We start from the raw sequence: 19,687 nt of genomic DNA, 5'->3' as shown, positions 1-19,687 counted from the left end.
GATCTAATGGCAGTCAAGTGGCAAACTTGCGTGGAGAAAATGAAAGGGAGTTGGCGGGGGGGTGCAGGGGCCTTAGTCATGGTGGTTTGTGATTAACGTGGGGTTAATCACGAAGTTAGGGGATTGGGTGGAATTAAATGACTAGGCTTGCCTTAGGTTTATTGAGATTTGGTAAATTAAGTGGGTTTTGTCAAGATATGGGGTAAATGTATTAGTTTTTATTAAAATTGAGGGTTGGGGATATTTACATAGGGATTTAGTTAATATACGGGAAAAAGGTTTCAGCGGGGAGTTATATAATAGATTTAATAATTAATATGAAATGTGGCAAAGTGGGTTTTTCCTTAAGTAAAAAGGTAAAATATAATTTTAGCACACATATGCTCAATACTTAGGATAAAAGGTTTTTTGTGGGTTTTTGGGTGAAAAGGGATTTACATGGAGTTGTTTTTACTTTTCCTAGGTAAAAGAGTTTAACCATAGGAAAAGGTGGTTTTATTAGGGAAATGAAGGGGGAATGGATTTTATGATGGGATTCTAGCACTTGTGTCTATAAGTCATTAAGCCGAGTGTCTAATCCCACCAAAAGTCAGAGAAATGCTTTGAGCCTCTTTGAATTGCAGGATTTAAAGTACTAGAACATACTTGTGGACAGGAAATTAGTAAGTAAAGGGGAAAAATGAATGAGGGGAGTTAATCACATTAACTTGCAAACCTTTGTTTTTGCTTTCACAGTTGATCATACATATTGAAATATGAGTGTAAGCATGATGCATGTATTTTGATCCAATTAACTTTATACTTCAACAACCTTTCTTCTACTTACCCATTTATTACCCTAACATTTTTTCCTCATTTATTTGGGTGCATTTATGCTAGCAAACCTTTATTCTATCTTTTCTTTAATAAAATAAACTATCTATTTCTAACCTTATATCATCCAAGGGCTTAGATTAAACTCATGAGATCCTTTTATTTTCTCTACCTATCTAATGATCTACCAAGAATAAACTGTTTTTCTCAGATTTTATTCTCTAACTATAAACATAAAATGCAAAGCATGATATAATCAAGATTAAATAGTTTGATTACCATGGATTGTGACATGAATCACAAGCTGCACACAATCATTATTATGCATAAAATAAAATAGTAGTGGAATTTAGACTTGCTCACTTTCATGGTCTCTTTTTGTTTTTTGGGTTCATATATTTTCAATTTTTGACCTTTTCTGATTCTTTTTGTCCTTTGATTATTCTTTTAGGACATACCGTCTTTACATTTTTTTTTAATTTTATAAGGTGGAAAACATTTGCAGAAAGCAAAAGTATGTACACTATTACAAGGCTTAACCTTAGTCATTCAAAATTATGACTCCTATTGGTATAGGAACCTAACAATGGCTCCATTTGGGGATGGTAGTTTCTAGTGAAATGTCAAGAACTTTAAAGATCAGTGGCGTTTGAATTGTTGTTGATGTTTCCTCTTCAATTGTCCTTCTACAAATCTGCATTATTAATACTTATGATAGTAAATATTTTAAAGATTAGGGCCTTCTCTTCGAGCTTCAACTTCAAAGATCACCACCAACTCCAAACTATACTTTTGAAAATAGAATATGTACAAATGGGAAATGAAAATTAGTAACTACGTTCAAAGTAATGTTTTAGCATTCAACCATTCATTGGCCCACCTTCTTCATTTGTACCATCAATTTCTCTTAGGAGGAAAGCATTATTTCCTCTGTAAGCATAAATGGCATAGGGACCTTTCCATAGGAAATCAAATTTCTCATGTTTACCTTTGTCTTCCCTCCTTGAATCCCACTTGAGCACCTTGTCACCCAGGTAGAAATCTTCAGCCTTGGTTCACTTATCAAAAATCTTTTTAACCCTTTCCTGCACAACTTGAGACCTGATATAGAACTCTTCTATGGTTTGTTGTAGATGAATAGTTTGGTTGATTCTTCTTTGGATACTAGTTGGTTCAACCTGCAATTCTTGAAGTATATTCATTACTGGTACTCCCAAAGAGGATGGAAAGACAGCTTCCATCCCATAAACTAGTTAATAGGGAGAAGTACCAATTGATTTCTTAGTAGTCAATCTGTCTGCCCATAAGGCATTGACTAGATTTTTATTCCAAGTTTTCTTATTGTCCTCTACCAACTTCTTGATGATGTTTACCAGGCTTTTGTTTGAGGTTTCTACCAGTCCATTACCTTGAGGGTAATAGGTTGTAGAATGGCCCAGGGTAATATGATATTTATTGCACAAATCTATCATTCTTTTGGATTTAAAGGTTGTTGCATTATCAGTAATGAGCTTAGTTGGACATCCAAATCTTCATAAAATATTGTTTTCAAGGAAGGTTATGATAACAGTGTCTGTAGCTTGCCTTGAAGGTATGGCCTCTATCCATTTTGTGAAGTAGTCTATGGCTGTGAGGATCCATTTATGTTGGGCAAAGGAGGGTGGGTGAATTTCACCAATGAAGTCTAAACCCCATTGTTGAAAAGGTATTTCAGCGGAGATTGGCTTGAGGGGTAAAGGTAAAAGCTTTTTCTTCCCCTCAAAATTTGACATTTGTGACGGAGGTCACATATTTTTTTAAATCAGCAAACAAGGTATGCCAATAGAAACCAACTCTAAGGATTTTATCTATAGTGGTCTTCCAGTAAAGGTGTCATCCACAGTCACCTGCATGAAACTCTTGCTAAAATTTATCATATTCCTCTTTTAATAAGCAATTTATAAGAATACCTTCATGATCTCTCCAGAACAGAGCATTGTCTAATATACAAAATTTCAAGGATTTCATCTTCAAAAACCTGCTTTAGTTCTAGATAATTTAGGAGGATCTTGAAAGTTCAATAAAACATAAATAATATCAGCATACCAAGGTTATTCAATAAAGGCTTGTATGATTAGTGGAGTCTTCATCTCCTCTCCATCATCTATTGTTGCAATAAAGTTTATATCCAAGCCCTGATAGTTCGATTCAACCATAAGCTTGGCTAAACCTTGGCCCTTGATTAACTTAGTAGGTTTGATTTCTATATCATACTCTAAAATAGTAGCAATCCACTTTCCCCTCTTTCCATCAAGACCATCTTGAGTTAGGATGTCTTTAACTATTGAATTTGGAACGTAGGCTACTATATGAGAATATAAGATGTATAACCTAAAGTCCTTAATGGCTTTGACTAAAGCCAATGCTTGTTTTTCCATTATATTGTATTACAAGGGGTCATCTCTCAGGGCTTTGCTTAGGAAAGAAATGGGTTATTCATAGCCCTGCGTTAAGGGAAATGTTCCCCTAGGGCTTCTGGGTTGAAACCCTAGCAAACTGAAATTTATCTATACAGAGAAACGCACATTCACACAGCCATTATGCTATTATAAGCAAATTCTATGATAAGGGGGTGTATCTTAGGTCCTACGTTTGAGAAGGTCCTTTAGGGTCCAAACCCTTCTTCGAGTTCCTCTTGCTCCTTTGTCCTGCAAAACAACCAATTCAGGAGAGCACAGCAGTATATGGACAAAACCTTATAAAGAAACCATCTTCATGGTATAAAGAAAGGTAGTTAGTTATGAAATTCAAACAACCATTCACATATGAATTCTAACATGAATATCATAAACATAAAGAAGATTTATATCAGGAACCAAGACATTTGTTTCTTTTATTATAGACAAATAAAGTATAGAAAAGGAATAATTTCACCTGAGTCACCCTTTCACAGGCTCCAAGCAAAGCCTTCTTCTGGATTCGTCCAGCCTCAAGCCTTTAACAAACTTCGTGCCTTACTCCATGATGTCACAAGTAGTGGATGAACATCAACACACAAGGAAACAAGGGTTTCCTGTACAAATGAGGGAAGTGCAGGAGGCACAAGGATCTTCAGACCTGGTCAGGGGAAAAATCTCAGCATAATAACCTTTCTCTCTCTTCTCTCCCCCCTTAGGCTTTCCCATTGAGGTCTTTTTATACCTCTCCCAAAGTAGTTTTTTAGTTGGGAGTTGGTTGGGAACAATTGGGCCACGGGCACTAACAGGTGATCAGTAGGTAAAACCCGCGATCTCTGCCTGAAATTAAGGAGTTTTATATTTTTTTAAGTGTTTTAATAGATATACACGGGTTGGGTATATGCCTACCCGCGTATACACGCATTTAACTTAGGGCAATGTCGCGTATAAGGGATAAAACACTGTTTTTTTTAATTTTTGGACCAGGTCTGGAAGGAGGGGTTGCCCTAGGCCATGAGTGCAACATCACAAACCATAAGAGTGAGATTTGGAGCTATAACAGATTCCCCCTAATATATGAGGTCAGAAAGGGTACATGATGGCCGAAATGTATTAAGCAAGTACATGGAAAGGAAATCTGTCAAAAACCGAGGAGGACTTCACTAGAGTTCAGCCTGCCAAGCCACAAAAGGAGATCAGAAAGAAAAACTGTCTGAGGTGGGCATACCCATGCTCAGAAAAAGTAAAGCATGTCCGCATATCAAGTACAAGCGGATCCACTAAGTATACAAGTATAAATGACTGGAAAATACATAATGGATCATCCAATCATGATTGAACAAGTACATGTCTAAATATCACATATAAGACTGTCAATGATGCTGAAAGATGCAATGGATCACTGATATCAAAGACTGGTCCCAAAAGGTACCAATTGAACATGATGGAATAGGATGGTATTGCACTACAAACTCAGGTGCCAGCATATAGAATGTCGCCATGACTGACTGCAACATATAAGGTGGAGTGGTATCAACTAGCAGCAATAGGAGCAACTATCAAGTGAACCAATGACTGCTGATACAACCTGAGGTCTTCACCGACCGCCGTGGTACATTTCTACACCATGGGAATAAATAATCTGAAGTCGACCATGTGAGAAATCGTTTGATTACCAGTCATTGATGTATACCGTTAACAAACGCGAGACTACTCACCGATAATGATAATGAGCGTCAAGGTACCCAGTACAATCTAACAAGTGTGAATAGATGAGCTGGAGTCGAACACCTATAAGAATCTATCGATCAGGAGACAATGATGGTTTCCCACTTTCGATAGCAAAGGATCTGCCACTAATGACTACAAACCCCAAGGTACTTCCAAATGAACTCTAGATCTTTGCCCCAGAGCAATGAGTCAGAGTCGATAGGGAAAGATCCGCTAGAAGGAAGGCATTAAGGCATCCTTCATCAATCTAGTGCGAATGTAACCCGTAGGCCAATAATGTGGAAGGAATCGGACGAAAGAGAAGTACGTTTCCGGCGTACACAAGACATGGCTAGAGTACGACAGAAACCCTATGAACCAACCAATAATGGAAGCTGACACAAAGGCGAGGTATCCACCAATAGGGTCAAATGGAAACCAAGGTATTGCACGAATCCAATGTGTGATAATGTAAGCTAATGTCGAACACAAGGGAAACCACTCAGCCAAAGACCCATGATACTGATCGATGCTGAGCACAAGGTGACCTATCAATAATGAAAATAGGGCCAGGGTGCAGCTCTAGGCCTGTCCTCGGAGCAAGATGTCGTCGTCGATAAGGACAAGACCCGCCAGCAAGAAGTCAATGGAGACCTTCTCAAACCAGCACGAGTAAAGGACCAATATAGCTGATGTGATGATAGACATGATACTGACAACCAGGGATGGCCGACTGAAAAATGAGTCAAGAGACACCATAGAGAGGCCGACTCAGGCTAACTTCCCTTGAACAAAAGCACGACTCAATGTGACTATGTGGCAGCATATGATGACTCTGTATAAGTTCGTCATGCAGGAGGCACGAACGAACCCTCCATATGATTGGAAGAGATAACCAATCGGTGGAGAACTGACTCAATAACAAGGTTAAGGCATACCTAAGTCAAACTAAATCCCGCCCAAACGGAGGAGACTTTGCTTTGAGTGCTTTATTCAAGGGCAACACGACTGACTCTAGCTGCCAACAATAAATGGAAATACTGTCCCGTTCCCGCTCTTTTTTTTGGAATATTTAATTTTTTTGTCTTTTATGTTAAGCTTGAAAAAGAATAAAAGAATGCTATGGTATAGTGTCGGTGAAATAGATGATCTAGTTCCTGGGAATGGAACATTCCTATGCTCAATGCAGGGAGGTGAAAACTAGTCAGTGACACTCAAAGGTGCGTTCCTTCCACGGGTCAAGGTGTGTCAAGCTACAGAATTCAAAGGTATGCAAGGTTGATTTTGCAGTCGTCATGGTCAAAAGTTGGCTTAAACACGAGTCCAAGTGAAGCCGGCTCTAGGCCAAAAGGTGCAAGTGGTCAACATACAATGTAGTAGTACAACTCACCACAAAGGAGCCTCTAGGGTATAAGGCCATAACGAAGCGAAGAAGCAAAGAGGAATGAGTCTTCAACGCATAAGTCATAGCGGGACTACAAAGGACTCTCGAGCCTACTCAAATCGGAGTAGCATGGGCAACAAATGTCAGTGAGGTGCTAACTACGATGTCCATGTAAAGGATGGCTCTACCATCATGTCATGATTTAAAAAATCAGCGAGTGAAGATGGCTTACGAACCATAACACGATGGGGTCGATCCTATGGCTAGTGTATCGACAAATGGAGACTAGTATGCATAATGCAACGGAAAAATGGTGTCCCTAGCCTATATGCCAGTGAGAAAACAATACCTGCCATGATGGGTCAGCAGTCATGGAACCGTCTCGAAATTGTCGAAAAAATGTCCAAAATGTCCTGAAAATCAAACCATTCTCCACATTCCAAGCTCCCAAGTCAAAAGTCACATGAAACCAAACAAAATAAAATTTTGAAAAAATTTTGCATTTTCAAAACCTATAAAAGATATTTTGGACTCACCATTTTCACCATTCGAGTTTGAGAGCAAAGGATTGGAGCAAAAGGAGCAAACTTCCCATACGCCAAATTCAGTCATTCAGATTCTTCAAAAACCTCCTGGTAACTCTTATACTTATCTTGCAATTGATTGTGACTAGTTTTAAGATTTTTAATTAGTGTTTCACTGTTGAATTTTTTGCCAAAATTTTCACCGCGTTGTATACGCGGGTTGGTAATATGAAACCCGCATACACGCGGGCCCTATATGTGACTGTGTGCATAGGGACCCCGCGTATATGCCGTGAACAATTTTAAACAAAAACTAACGGTTGAAAATCATTTTTTTCTCAGCATGCCGGTCACCTAGCGTGAAAGAGAGCATGCCGTGGTGGATAATGAAGTCATGAACAATCCTGAAGCTTTGGATGCCCTACGGGGATGTGGTTTGCTTAAATTCTTCAAACTGCCGAATATGAAAGCAAACACACGTCTGCTTGAGATGCTCATTGATTATTGGGACATCGAGGAGGAGGCCTTTATGATTGACTAGATGCCGCTCAGGATAGAAGTGGAGGATATCTATTTCATCATGGGCCTTTCTCGAAGGGGAGAGGTAGTACATTCTCGGGGCAGGACACGGAGCAGTCTCACGATCGAGGACTACGTACAGATATATTGCCCGAGACATCCCAAGAAGGTTGGGAGCCATATTTCCATCACACACGTGGCGAGTTTATCACTAAGGATAATCATGTTCACCATAGCTCGAGTGAATGGATCAGCTTCTCTGCATCAGGCATCACAGCTAACCATGAGTGTGGCAGTTGACTATCTTACCACTATATTTGACTGGTGTACTCCTCTTCTGACCAACATGAAGAACCAGCTCACTTCTATCAAGAGGGGACAGACCAAAAACTTTGGATATGGGACTATCCTGTGTTACTTCTTTTTCGAGAAGGTCCCCGCACTCTGCCCCAGGGTAGTAGTTTCCATCAACACCCCACGAGATCCACGCATGGGCCAGTGGGCTAACCTGATGAAACATCTAGGGGGCGGGGAGGTCCCACGGACTGCATTTGACAATGACTTCTTCACCTGGTGGGATCAGCAGATCATCGCCATAGATGACTACCCCTATGCTGGGTTGGATTTTCGAGGAGATCCTGATCTAGCATTACCACCGAACGCAGCATGGAGCGACATTGATAAGTATTTTTTTGATTTTTTGATTTTTTGGATTTTTCAAATATAATGATGAATTTTGAAAATATTTTTGATGGGATTCAAATGACTAATATGATGATAATGTTCCAAATATTGGGCCGGTACGACCAGATGGGTTCCCGCGGCATGGATAGCGCGGCCAAGGAGCCGAAGAGGCAGCTGCTGATACAGAACGAACTCTACATAACGTCCAGTGACACTTGGCGAGACTAAGCTGCCGAGTACCAATGGCTGCCATAGAGGACCTTCCTGAGGATATGTAGCATCATGTGGTTGGCATGCCACGCGACTGGGTTCGCACTTTTCGGCGTGTGGCCAATGCGATAGTTACCTACTTAGCCGCTCATCCTGAGCCGGGGCATTAGATATGCCAGACATGATTATGTGCATTTGAGTCCCAATTTTGTATATTTTTGGACAAACATATTTACACTCGAGATGCTTTATGATATATCTATATATATATATATATATATATATATATATATATATATATATATAGTTCGACATTTTGATGCTTGATTTTATTGTGATGAATGATTGATGTGCCAGTCTAATGCTTGATTAGCGATAGAATCAGCTAACCAATTATGAGATCTTGGAATGTGCAAATAATTAATATAAGTAAATGATCTTTGCAACAACCTCACCCTTAAATACTGGCGATATAAACATGGATCCCTTACCCGATAAATGTTGTTTAATTGTGACACTATCAATTGAGAATCAAGATAAACTACCAACGAGTCGATCTCGTGAGAAATTGCCTCGGATAGTAAATTAATAACGGCAGTATACTCAGCCATATTGTTTGAAGCGGGACCAATGCATACGCCTCTTGATACCATCAATTGACCAGTTGGATAATAGAGTACCCAAGCTGCGGAAGCGAGATTCCGAGTGTGTCGACTAGCACCATCGGCGAACCCAAAATAGACCAAGTCATCCATCAACACCTGCCACAACAGACCAAAAAGTGTTGATATCAAAAACTCTCGATGATATATGTACAAATATACATAATGTACAAAGAAGCCATTGCCTAACTCCTACTTAAGCAAAGTACTTATTTAGGTAGAGCCCGTTTCGGGGCTCCACCAGCTTGTTTCGCTCAAAATCGATTAACTCATACGACCCTTTTTCTAAAACTCGTTTAATAATGAAAGGATAGTACCACATAGGCTTAAACTTGCCTGCCCCCAAGGTGTCTTTATCTTGGTCATAGACCAAGACAAGGTCACCTTCAGAAAAGACTCGAGGACGGACAGATTTATTGTACTCCGTTTTAACCCTTTTCTTATGAGCCTCATTCATTGTGGCGGCATCTCGACGCTGCTCATCGAGATGTTCCAAGTGAAGGAGACGCTCTTTGAGACTCGAAGTCTCTAGAAGGAGATCAACAGCTAACTTAAGAGATGGAATTTCACATTCAACCAGAAAGATAGATTCCATCCCATAAACCAACTGAAAAGGTGTAAAACCAGTAGCAGTCTTTACGGAGGTTCGATATGCCCAAAGAGCCGAATACAACATAACGTGCCAATTGGACCAATTTTCATCGATTGTCTGTTGGAGGATCGTCTTAAGAGTTTTATTGACTGCCTCGAACTATCCATTGGCTTAAGGATAATAAGGAGACGAATGCTCCTACCGGAAACCCAATTTGAGAGCCAATTCAGACATCAGTTAATTCTGGAAATGACTGCCATGATCAGTGACAATTTCTCTCGGGATACCGAATATTGAGATAACCTGATTAGAAAGGAACAATGCTACCGTGTCACTATCATTTTTATAAGTGGGCATGGCCTCGGCCGACTTCGTAAAGTAGTCTACAGCCACGATAATGTACCTGTGATTCGCCGCTGAAGGTGGATTAAAAGGTGTAAAATCAATACCCCACTTAGTAAAGGGACCGACGGTGACAATGGGAAAAAGAGGAGTTGGATGTGCACGCATCTTCCGAGTAAAAGTTTGATAGGGGTGACAGCGTTTGACCGCTTCCACACAGTCTTTAAAGAGTGAAGGCCAAAAATAGCCGGCACATAAGATGCGTTGGTTGTAGCAAGCCTTGATAGATGACCACCACAAGCTCCACTGTGGTAGTCATTTAGCACTGACTCTGCTTCCTCTAAGGTTAAACAACATCGAAGGATTGAATCAACCCCTCGGCGGTATAATGTGTCACCAATGATAACATAATTTTTAGCCAGGTGACGTAATTTTCGACGTTCATCCTTGGAGAAAGTAGAGGGAAACTTCGAAGTCTGGAGATAGAAAATGATATCTCCATACCAAGGGTCGAGTGAATAGATGAGGAATAAATGTTCGTCGGGAAAACTTTCCTCATAAACAGTATCCTCTCCACAAGGCAGCTCAGAAATTAGCTCAACGAAAACCATGGATTTCTTAGACTTGGCAGACAAGAACTCGAGATCAAATTCTTGCAAAATGACCATCCATCTATTATATTTGCCCCCAATAACTCACCTACTGAGGACAAATTGAAATGGATTGACCGCCGCTAAGACAAAATTTTGCGTAGCAGGATATAATGACGGAGCCGCTGGACAGCATGGACAGCTGCCAAAGCCAACTTCTTAACCGGAGAATAGCGAAGTTCGGGACCTATTAAGCCTTGGCTCAAATAATAAATCACATGCTCGGTGAGAGCATCATCCTCCTGAACGAGAACCATACCAATGGTTGATTTTGCTGCAGCGAGATATAAGAGGAAGTCCCTACCATAATCGGTGGACTCAAAAGCGGGGCAGAGACTAGTGCCTTTTTCAAAGAATCGAACGATCATTGTGCAAAGTCGTCCCACACAAATGGAACTCCTTTCCGTAGCAAACGCATGAACCCTTTAGTGATCTCGGCATAGTTCGCTATAAACCGTCTTAAGAAATTAGCCTTCCCTTGAAGACTTTGAAGTTGTCGAATTGAGGACGGTGGAGGCAACTGAACTATTGCCTCAACCTTGAAGGGATCAACTCGAATCCCTTCATTTGACACAATGAACCCTAACAACTAACCGGACGTAACCGTGAAAATGCACTTGTTGGGATTCAAACAAATTTTATAAAAACGACATCGCTCGAAAACCATTCAAAGATGACTAGGGTGATCAGTTCTCTTTCGAGAACGAGCAGCGAGATCATCCAAGTATGCTTCAATGATATGTTTGATGTCGTGGAAAGCATATGACATGGCCCGCTGAAAAGTAGCTCCAACATTTTTAAGACCAAAAGGCATCTTTCTATATGCAAAGGTACCCCAGGGACATATAAAGGCTGTCTTATGTTGATCTTCAGGACGGATAGAAATTTGATTATAACCAGAAAAACCATCTATGAAGGAAAAATCTCATTACCCGCACACTCGTCGATAATCTGATCAATGAATGGCGTGGGGTAATTATCTTTCGGACAAGCCTTGTTTAGGTACCTAAAATTGATGCATACTCAGATTGTTCCTTGCTTTTTATCCACAGGGACTGGATTAGAAACCCAATCAGTAAGAGGAACAGGGTATATGAAACCCGCCTTTAGCAGCTTCTCAACTTCAGATTTGATATCTGTTTCCTTCCTAGGATTAACCAGCCGAAGCCTTTGACGAACTGGTTTGGCATTTTGATACGTCTTGATCTCATGTTGAACTATAGATGGGTCAATGCCAGGCATTTCTTCATAAGACCAAGCAAATAAATCTCGAAATTCCTTGAACAAGTCAGTGTAAATTTGAATTTCTTCAGTGGAACATTCAATTCCAATGAAGAGGTTCTCGATCACGTTAGGGTCCCTAAAGATGTTTATAGGTATCGTTTTTGAAATCACCGACATATTACCTTCGGCACGAAAGTGTGATCGAGCCAAAGGATTTGATACCATACAAACATCACTAGTAAAGAGCTCGGAGAATCTAGATTCTACTTCTTGCAATGGAGGAAGAAAGTATGAACGATGGTGTAAGTCTTCCCAAGGTCAATCTATGCCCATCATTACTTCGAGGATTGCTTCTTCAGAAGGTAAAACCGAATCTAAGCAGTCCAAGGTAGAGGTAGAATCAAGGCTCCAGGCCGGGGCCGCATCACCATATAACTCCTCTTCGGAAAAAGGAGTAGAGTGGTCGTCTGCAGAGTGGATGATAGACTGATATCTAAGTTCAGTTGCAGATATAGGGAATGCCATTCCATTTACTTGTCCCTCAACTAATGTGGTCGTAGGTGAAGGCAAGGTCCAAGGGTCTGAAAAATAACGAGTTCGGAAGAACTCTTCTCGAGGAGACTCCTTATATGATGAAACGGCATTGATTCTAGCAAAAGGAGAGGGAAGATCAAAAGTACCCATCAATGAGGAATACATCCCCACTCCTAGATTCTCAGTAGGCAGACGAGGGTTATCCACTAACGGAACAGTAGAGTCAGAGATTGCTTGAGGATCGACTAGACAATAATCCAATTAATCAACCCTAACGAATTTCCCCTCATGAGGAAAGAAAATGACACGAAACAGAGTCAAAACAATGGCGTCCATTTCGTATACCCAGTTCCTTCCTAAGAGGAGATTATAGTCTAGGTTAGCATCTATGACTTCTACTTCAATATTGACGACCTTCCCCCAACACATATAGGAAAGGCCGGGATAATCCCATGTGGCTTATGAGAATGACCATCAAATGCAGTCAAGACGGTAGGTGAAGGAACAGCCGAAGGCGATCCAATAGCCTTCCAACATGACATCGACATGACGCACGTGGAAGCTCCTTCATCAATAACAGTACGAAAAATGTTAATTTTCTGGTATGTAGACTTTATTTGGAAAGCCATATGATGAGGGAGTCGCTTTTTGACATTTAACATGTCGAAAGTGAGCACTAAAGAGTTAGTTGGATCGACTGCCCCAATCGCAGAAAGTAAAGCATTTCGTTGAGCCGGACACGACTGGAGAACCTCTAAAACGGACATGGCGAACGGACTCTGAGCCAGATCCTCAACAATGGAGTAATTCTGGGCGGCCTTAGCATTAGGATTAATAGTTGCGCATTTAGCGGAACCTTTCGGTATCCGTGGTATAGTCTTGACAAGGGGTCGCTCAATATGAAGGTCGGTATTTCCGGGAGTAGTCTTGTCCTTGGAAGTTTCAGCTTCACTGTAATCACGTGACCAAGTAGCCACATGGACGTTAGAACCCATCATGAAAACATTTGATGATTTTTCCCCTTCCTGGTTGCCCCTTGTGGAGGTTCTAGGGTTTGAACTCGCGCCAGCAAGAAGTTGTTGCCCTTGGGGAAAAGGGTTGGTTAACATAGCCTGAGAACTAGAAGTCCCTTGCTACCCTAACAAGTGCTGAGTGTCTTCAATCTTGGGGCAGAGGTGAGTTAAATGGTCTCCATTGAACAACTTGCATGGAAACTTGACTTTATTTTTAGACTCATTTCTACCACCACCAGCATTATTGTCGGATTTATTTGCGTCAGCCTTCCCATCCTAGTTCTTTTTCTTACCTCGTCCTTTCTTTTTCCCATTGGAATTTTGATTTCCTTTGGGGTTATCAGATTGGACGGCATTAATCGAAGAGGTTTGGGAAGCCGGAGGGTTAGATGATGTGACTTGGTTGATAGAAGCAGTTTGTAAAGACAACTGTTGCAATTGGTTCAACAAGTTCACTGCATTTGTGTCTACCGACCCAATGATACCATCCGCATGGGGACCTGGCTTCGACTTGGCTATGTCAACCTTAGACCCAGGAGCATCTGGAAAGTATTTTTGTAGGATCCTAGACTGAGAGTAGATCCATTCTAATTGTTGGGCCCTAAAAATGGCTTGCTCCTCAGAATAGACTCCAGACATGGAGACATCCTTAGAGATCTCAGGTTGTAACGATTTCAAAAACCATTCGAGACGGTACTCCAGAGGGATTTCAGCTTTAATGAGCCTCTTTCTCTGTCTCCATTCCTGAATATGGTCAGAAATGTGAGTTTCCTTATCCTGACGAAAAGTGGCCAGAAGTTCAGTTCTCATGTCATAACGGACAGGCAACTGGAAATGATTTAAGAAAATATTAGCTAAGTCAGCAAAAGATGTAAAACTGCCCCCTGGCAACTCTATATACCATTTGGCCGCATTACCAGTCAAGGTGCATTGAAAAAGTCTCAACCTAATCGAGTCATCGATCAGAGAGTTAGATGAGCACCACAAATGGAATGTAGCTACATGGTCGCCTGGTTCTTCACCGCTCTTCCCTTCGAATTTTGGAATGTCCGAAGGGAGTTTGGTTGGGACCGGAGGCCAGGCCGGATTGTATTTGATTGGATTGTTTGTTAACTTAGTGAGATCTAGCAAGTTCAAAGTTGCCAGAAACGAAAGCCTAGGAGGACCTTGGGGATTCCACCCAGACTGGGCAGAGTTCCCAAAGTTCTGAAAAGATTGGCCTGGATTTTGGAAGGCACCAGGCTTCCCGAAGTAACGAGCAGAACCGGCTGAACCAAAAGGCAAGCCTTGTGATCCAGCAAAATTCGGAGTTTGACCAACTCCGGCCGCAAAGCCTCCATAACTAGCAAAGTTTCCTCCTAAAGGATTATAAGGAGTTGATAACCCCTGATGCGGATTCCAAGCCGAAGCTAAGGGAGGAATACTTTGAAACGAACTAACTGTGGAGTACAACCTATTCCCTTGTTAGCCAAAAAATGGATTCCTAGCTCCCGCGTCACTAACCCCAGGGTAAGTCCAACCTTGGAAAGGATTGCTGCTTTGTCCTATAGAAGAAAAAGGCATGGATCCTATTGTCGGGTTAGAATGTGGTATATGACCACTTCCGAAAGGAAAACCATGGAATGAAGCTGATCCACCCATCATGGACGTGGCGGCACTAAACGGAACTGATGGAATACCCTGTGAATGGGTACCAAATGGGAAGAATCCAGAACCAAAAGCATTGGTTTGGGAATTTCCACTCGTGGCTGGAATGGAGGTAGACCCAACTAAAGATGTGCTCGCAAAAGATCCAAACAAAGAAGCAGAGGAGATGGAAATCGTTCCTCCCCCTTGTATCGATGTTGGAGTCTGCATCGTTGTAGCACTTGTACTAGAAGCCATGCTTCCAGTAGTGGTCATTGATGGTAAGCGCGTAGCGTAACCTGGACTTGACGGTCTATGCATCGAAGTCCCAACGTATTGTAATACGCTAGATGGTAGGGGACAATTCGGAGCCGCTAACGACTCTAAGATTTCTTCTACCTCTATGTTATTCTCCGCTTGAAAGAGAACTCGAGAAAGAACTGGAGTGTTCCTCTCTTGTTCTGCAGAAGTGCCAGGCCTTGCTTGAACACTAATGCCCCTAAGAGGAGGATCAATCCCCGATGCGTCAACGGCTGTGGGACGAAACCCACCAGTAGTATTACCTCTGCGCCTTCTAGGAGAAGGCTCTAAACTTGGTGGTGAAAGACCACGAAGTCTTCGAGACCGTCTAGGTGATCGGTCAGCCACTTTGAATTTCTTGTTAAGATCTAACTAAAGACTCAAAAAATTGAAAGCTAGGCCAACTAAGAGCATAGAGCACACACTATAAATTCCCTAAAGATATCAGCCAGTCAAACAAATTCCAAGTATTTCCACTCTGAGTGATTAGGACTGGACACCAAAATACAAGAAAGTGAATCAAGGGGCCTTCTGAAGATAGTCTGGGATGATGAGGGGCCAGTCCTATCAGCAAAGGTAACAGAGGAAGTTACGCTGACCTCCTAACAATAGCCTGTGCTGGTGCAAGCCCCCAAGATTTGCAAGGGTGCCCTCCAGTAGTACCGTTCAGAGTGATGCAACGTCGACCGCAGGTGCCACGGGATTCCCCTCAGCAGCCACCTGTGTAGATCCTTAGGAGTAGCAACTATGGATACCAACTCGTCATAGAAGCCAGGCGGAACAGTCGTGAGGTACGTACGGACAAGTAGGAGAGGGGTAGCTCTCTTCCCTGTCTTCACAGACCCTCGTGCTTAACTCCCAGATCCGGAGCTTTCCTGGTCTTCCTAACACTATTGGATTTTCACTCACCATTCAAACTCCTATGTTTGACATTTTAAATGGCCTTGGAGAGTTAACTCTCCACTTGCCTAATCCAAGGCCCTAAAATCCTAAAACTTGTTGGTGTATCTAACTTAAAAAAAAGTTTTAGTGAATTTTAGTTAGCGCTTGATTTTAAAATAGGCTATTCTTTAAGTCAAGGGATAAACAGAAGTGAAACTAGTGGTGTTTTGACGCAAAAGAAATTAATAAAAACCAAACTACATGCACACGCACTTGTTTTCATTTTTCAATGAAAAGCAATTTCTACATGGTTCAGAGGAACTTCTAATAAAACAAATTTTTCTTTTCCTTTCTTTAATTCACACTTCACACTCACAAAAGTTAACAAAGCTATGGACGCCTAAAAGTATGCAAATCTATCCTAATGCAACAAATATATGTTGATGCAAGATTCAAAACTACTCTAAAATCGGGAAATGAAAGTTGCTTGCTTATCAATTTTTATTTTGCCACTTAAAATGTCTAGATGGAATATGAGATGCTACCGTTCATTTCGTCTAAACACTAAAAACAAGTTCCAAGACAAACAAAAGCACTTTCATTCACTAAAAGGAAACCAAATCAAAACCAAGTTTAAGAAAGCAAAACTAAGTTTCTCAAAAAGTTTTCTTCAAAAGCAACAAAAAAGGAGTCTTTTCAAAAACGCTCTCAAAAAAACTGAAACTTTGTGACTGAAGAATAGGCAACAAACACTTTTGCAAGTTGACACCACACAATGGATGAAAACTCAAAAAAAAGAGATGTGTTTAAGGATGCTCTTAACAATCAAAAGCAGCAATGAAAGCTTTGGCAACAAAGACCAAAAAGATCAAAAAGACAAATTTCAAGAAAGTATTAATCAACAACTTTCATGAAACAAAGAAGTGGATGGTCACAAAAAGCGGTTTTGTGAAGAAAACAAAAAGCCACCAAAAGCAAGATTTAACACAAAGATTGAGATCAATCTCCCTGCCCTGATGAATCAAGCAGCCAAGATTCCCAGCAATAAATCTTGCATTCTTAAGAAAAAATGATGACGCTTGCAACAACAAAAACAAGACCAACACTCCTTACAATCATAGAGAATTTGGAACAAGATGCTTGCTGTAAAACTAACAACTGATACTAGAAAGTGACTATTTAAGACTGAATCAAACCATCAGACAAACCTTCAGAGACAAAAAGATTTAAAAATCTTGAAAATTGCAAGATATACGCGACTATACTTATGTATAGATTGCGTGTATACGCGACTGTGCTGAAGGAAACCTGCGTATACGCGGGTTCACTTAAGGAAACATGCATATATACGCTTCTGTAACTAAGACAAACAGCGTATACAAAAGATTTCAAGAAAAATAAAAAACAAACTGAAGAAACTGGCAAAACTTAGAATTCAAGAACAAACCACACAGCAGCAGCAAGCAAATAGGCAGTTGAGCCCTGATTGGCTTGAAAACACCCAAACTAGGAACAACAACAATGTTGTCCCCAGCGGAGTCGCCAATTCTGTTAAGGGAAATTTTCCCCTAGGGCTTTTGGGTTGAAACCTTAGCAGACTGAAAGTTATCTATACAGAGAAACACACATTCACACAGCCATTATGCTATTATAAGCAAATTCTATGATAAGGGGGCATACCTTAGGTCCTAGATTTGAGAAGGTCCTTTAGGGTCCAAATCCTTCTTTGAGTTCCTATTGCTCCTTTGTCCTACAAAACAACCAATTCTGGAGAGCACAGCAGTATATGGACAAAACCTTATAAAGAAACCATCTTCATGTTATAAAGAAAGGTAGCTGGTTATGAAATTCAAACAACCATTCACATATGAATTCTAACATGAATATCATAAACATAAAGAAGATTTATATCAGGAACCAAGACATGTGTTTCTTTTATTACAGACAAATAAAGTACAGAAAAGGAATAATTTCACCTGAGTCACCCTTTCGCAGGCTCCAAGCAAAGCCTTCTTCCGGATGCGTCCAGCCTCAAGCCTTTAACAAACTCCTTCCATGCCTTACTCCATGATGTCACAAGTAGTGGATGAACATCAACACATAAGGAAACAAGGGTTTCCTGTACAAATGAGGGAACTGTAGGAGGCACAAGGATCTTTAGACCTGGTCAAGGGAAAAATCTCAGCATAATAACCTTTCTCTCTCTTCTCTCCCCCCTTATGCCTTCCCATTGAGGTCTTTTTATACCTCTCCCAAAGTAGTTTTTTAGTTGGGAGTTGGTTGGGAACAGTTGGGCCACGGGCACTAACAGGTGATCAGCAGGTAAAACCCGTGATCTCTGCCCGAAATTAAGGAGTTTTATATTTTTTTAAGTGTTTTAATACATATACGCGGGTTGGGTATATGCCTACCCGCGTATACACGCGTTTAACTCAGGGCAATGTCGCGTATAAGGGATAAAACACTATTTTTTTTAATTTTTGGACCAAGTCTGGAAGGAGGGGTTGCCTTAGGCCATGAGTGTAGCATCACAAACCATAAGAGTGAGATTTGGAGCTATAGCACCCTGTCATTTTTCTGCAATAGAACTGTAGCTATTGTGTTCTTAGAAGCAAAAGAAAACAAGATGAAATCTCTGTCAAATTTAGGACTGATTAACACATGTGTTTTAGTTAAGGCTAGTTTAATATCTTCAAAGGATGTTTTAGCCTCAACAACCCATTTTATGGTGGAGTCCTTTCTCAGCTTGTTCTTTAGTGATCTAATTAACTTTGCTACATTAGATATAAATCTTCTAAGAAAATTAATTTTCCCTAAGAAATCTTGTAACTCTTTAATGTTCCTATGGTGTTGTATTTTGAAGATGGCTTTTATTCTCACAAGATCTATTATTATACCATCATTTGAAATTATGTGACCTAACAACTTTTCTTCTTCTAACCCAAACAAGGAATTTTTTGGATTCAAGGAGATTCCAAATTTCCTACATTTAATAAAAACTTGTCTTAGATGATTCAAATGTTGATTGTCAGATTTTGAAAATACAGTAATATCATCTAGATATGTCATAAGGAAATCATGAATTTCTTTTGAAAATGCTATATCCATAACCCTCTGGAAAGTGGCTCCTGCATTCATTAACCCAAAAGGCATTTTCACATACATAAATGTTCCCCAAGGAGTAGTAAAAGTAGTTTTGGGTTCGTCATCAGGATGAACCAAGATTTGATTGTAACCAGAAAACCCATCGAACAATGAGATTCTGGTTGATCCAACTACTCTCTATAAAATGTGGTACATTTTGGGGAGAGGGTAATTTTCTTTCAGTGACACTTTGTTGAGGTTTTTGAGATCCACACAGAGTCTGATCTCACCAGTTTTCTTTCTAGCTGGCACCAAGTTCGAGACCTAATCAGAAAATATGACTGGTGAAATTATTTTGGCATCATACATCCTCTGAATTTCTTTTTAAATTGCAAGTAATAAGATAAGATTGAACCTTCTAAGTTTTTGTTTGAAAGGCTTTTGATTTTCTTTAATAGGAATTGTGTCTTGGATGATGTTGGTGTCATAAGATTTGAGG

This window comes from Pinus tabuliformis, chromosome 1_1 (assembly GCF_031772625.1).
Source record: "Pinus tabuliformis cultivar Carrire ecotype Pingquan chromosome 1_1, CPIR1, whole genome shotgun sequence".
In the NCBI taxonomy this organism is placed as follows: Eukaryota; Viridiplantae; Streptophyta; class Pinopsida; order Pinales; family Pinaceae; genus Pinus; species Pinus tabuliformis.
The sequence above is the reverse complement of the archived record's forward strand: the minus strand, read 5'-3'. Positions refer to the sequence as shown.